This window comes from Protomyctophum bolini (genome assembly GCF_963924005.1).
Source record: "Protomyctophum bolini genome assembly, chromosome: 20".
NCBI classification, from domain to species: Eukaryota; Metazoa; Chordata; class Actinopteri; order Myctophiformes; family Myctophidae; genus Protomyctophum; species Protomyctophum bolini.
In genome coordinates, this window is record NC_137881.1 from 35,145,854 (window position 1) to 35,149,278 (window position 3,425).

General features: G+C 40.4%; 1 long non-coding RNA gene across 1 annotated transcript; it reads left to right on the plus strand.

The window, feature by feature from the left end:
• The first annotated feature begins 1,287 nt into the window (after positions 1 to 1,287).
• LOC308335041 lies at positions 1,288 to 2,945 on the plus strand. Its single transcript, XR_013965961.1, has 3 exons — positions 1,288 to 1,614; positions 1,875 to 1,935; positions 2,871 to 2,945. It is a non-coding gene; the product is annotated as an uncharacterized lncRNA (long non-coding RNA).
• The last annotated feature ends 480 nt before the right edge of the window (positions 2,946 to 3,425 follow it).

A 3,425-nucleotide genomic window follows, 5' to 3' on the forward strand; every position in this document is an offset into this window, starting at 1 on the left:
ACCGATTTTTCAGAATGTATTATTCCATCATAATTTGAGACTGAGTGGAAGGCACATAACCTACAGGCCTACAGCCGACATGGCTGTAATGGATTGCATTTTGGGAAGTCATTCACTATTTAATTCATATGAACTTATTAATGTACAGCACAAACACAAGAGGTGTAAGGAGAACATGGGAGCAGTGCAAGGTCAAACATAAAAACATTTTACAGAATGGTAAGTGCCTGCAGTCTCAATATAAAATGTACAATTGAAGGATAAATCACTTATTCACTTATATGCTGCTCATTTTTATTATTTTTAGCAATAAAGAAAAAAAACTATGTGTGTGGCACGGGCGGTGGCCCTTCCACCCAGGACTATACCCCCGCTGAGGACCTGGCCCTAGCCTTAAATCAAGGCAGGCCCTTGGTGGAAGGGGTCCAGGGGGGGTCAGCCACTGACATTTGTCCTCCCGAGGGGTGTTCATCCTTTTTTGCAGGTTGGTATATACATTTGTTCAGTACCATACTGCTGCACATGCAGAACATAATCAACACCATTCAGTGGTATTATGTGGACTGGCTGATGCAAAGGTCTGACATTATTGTCTTGCAGTGTCCGGAAGGGCCATGAATCTTGTGATGCCTCCAGAAGGAGCCCCAGTGAGTATTCAAAATGAATGACAAGCACCTGTCAAGACTAGGTCAATACCCTAAATTCCACTGTTCTATTGAATCTGCAGATTGAGGGCTTTTCTGAAGAGGAGGAGGAGGACGGGGGGGGGGGGCCCAGATGAGGAGACTGTGTCGGTGGTGGAGGTATCATGTCAGATTGTCTATCATCTATTAAATAAATATATTTTTAGAAGTCAATGATGTGGTTGTCATATAAAATATAATTTCCTAACAGGAGGAACCTGCATTCCTGCCTCCTTTAGACCACCAGCGGGCCAATGCAGTGAGTTGGCCTATATAACTTAAAGGACCACTTCGCCACTATTCAACCTAATCTGTGTGTTTTTTATCATTAGCATATATACTAAAATACCCCGGAGTATTATCATTGGTAGTCTGTAGCTCCGTGGGCGCACTTTCAAAGCTGTCGTCCACTTACGTATTTGTCCCAAAGTGACGTAAGTGGATGACCCTCGGTAGGCTCTCAGAAACTACAAGGGACTGGACAGGTAGGGTTGCCGTAGCTAGCCTAGCCGCGAAGGACACGGTCTCTCGCCTACACAACAACAACGAGTTGTGGCTACTAGTCTCCACAACAACAAGTCAGTATGGCTACTCCATGGGAGTTTTTGGACGAGATAATTTTAAATACATATTGGCAGAATCTGCGTTAGGGTCGTTATATTATGAACCAGAAATATACGGAGGAAGGAATGCATTGACGGGGACAACACTGCTAGTTGCTGTGGATGGACTGATGCCTGCTGGAGCGACCTAGCTATAGTAGCTAGTAGCTTTCCCTGAACCAGTACGTCGCACACACAAACTTTTCTGCCCAGGAAAAGCCCAGATAGTGTTGACTGTTTTACTGAGAAGTGGGGACATGCGTTCAGGATGCCTCAAACTGGAAGTTGCAACCGAAGCCCGATGGACCAAGAGGGACATTCAGATTTAAGTAAGTGTTCAATGTATTTACAGCTTATATGTGTGTGTGTGTCGCCACACCGTATTGTTTACATAAGTGTCAGAGGATATAGGCACGGCTTCAGCCTACAACTTTTCGGTCCAAACATCTTCTATTCATTCATTCAATTCAAAACTGTATGTATGGCATGCCATCTGAAGCAATGTACAGTATTAGCCATGGGCTCGTATGTTTCAGGGTTAGCAATGTAAACATTCAAGTGTTATACCTGTGTCCGTTCATTCACTTAGGTCAGCCCAGATGGTACTACAGAAGGCTGATGAAGCTGAAGATGTCTTTGATGGACTGATGGTGAGCCATACATACTCAACTCAAACTTCATACATAAAGCACATTACTGTATTTGCTGTATTTAGTTTGACCCCCTAGAAAACTAGAGGGAATATCATTTTCAATAAAGGTTCACATATTTATATATGCTTTTACAAAGACCAGTGGTCAACCAAAGTCCCGTAAAATGTAGTAAATATACTGTCATTTATACTATAGGCCTACTGTGTCTCACACACTGTTTCACACTGTAGTATTGAATTGTATCTGTAAATCACAACAGATGACAGCAAATTGACTTTTAACCTTTTGTAATATCTCAAAAGAAGAAATAAAGATCATTATCAAAAGTAAGCAACAAACTATACTATAAAACTGATGACAACATTGTGCAAATTGAAATTACTCAAGCAAAGTGCCTTGCACTGATTCATAATTAAACTATTTGTATAGCACCTTTTATGACATGCAATGCAGCTCAAAGTGCTTTACAGAGCAATGGAGAGAAAAACGCAAGGCATAAAACATTGAAATAGAAGGCAGTCATGTAGGTTGGAAGGTCACAGATTCCGTTGTTTTCTTTGGCAGTATTCTGCAGTCCAGAATTGCAGTAATCAAGCCCAGAAAAAACAAAGGCATGGATCAGTGTTTTTGCATCATCTACTGACTGACAGGCTCTGATTCATGCAATATTTCTAAAGGTAAAAAAAGGCAATCTTGGTAACATGATTGTGTGAATACTTTCTACAAGTCAGGTTGCCAAGTCTGCTTATTATTATCATTGATATTTGATATAGTTGTAGCCTACCTACTAATTTGGTCGGTAATCTTAACAGTCCAATACCCAAGTGTACATCACATGAAACATACTGCACATAGCCTACACACTCAGTCGTCCATTCCAGTAATCATTTAGTGCTTTCACCATTACTGACTCTTGTCTTGTCTCACCTCAGCATGTGCGTCTCCTGTCCTGGCCAGAAGCTGCTCCAGCGACATGTCATCATGCAGAACCACCTGCCTCAGTGACCTCTGACTAATGCACTTGTATGATTGTACATGTAGTTTGTTAGTTTCCAGTTCAACCATAGACCCCTGTTTTTATAGATTTATGTAAATCAGTACTATTAAAAGATAGTTGATTTGATGTCAAGTTTGTTTTATTTTTTCTCATGTAGGCCTATTGTATTTATACATTTTGACCAATTCCTAATACTCTGAGGCTCAAACTGTCAATATTGCATCAAAGGCCACCGTGATACAAATCATTCACATGTCTGTTTATACAAACAAGACCACAATGGAAATAAGTGTGACTTTATGTCAGTGAATGTGTTTTATTGTACTGTAACATAAGGTTTAAAAAACAAGGCCACACAGGCAAAGTTTGTCCTCCTACTCAGATTACAAAAATCGGACAGTGCAAGAATCCCAGAAGAAAAAGGATCTAATCAATATTGCTATATAAAAATACTCTGTTACAAGTAAAAGTCCAGAATTAAAATTGTACT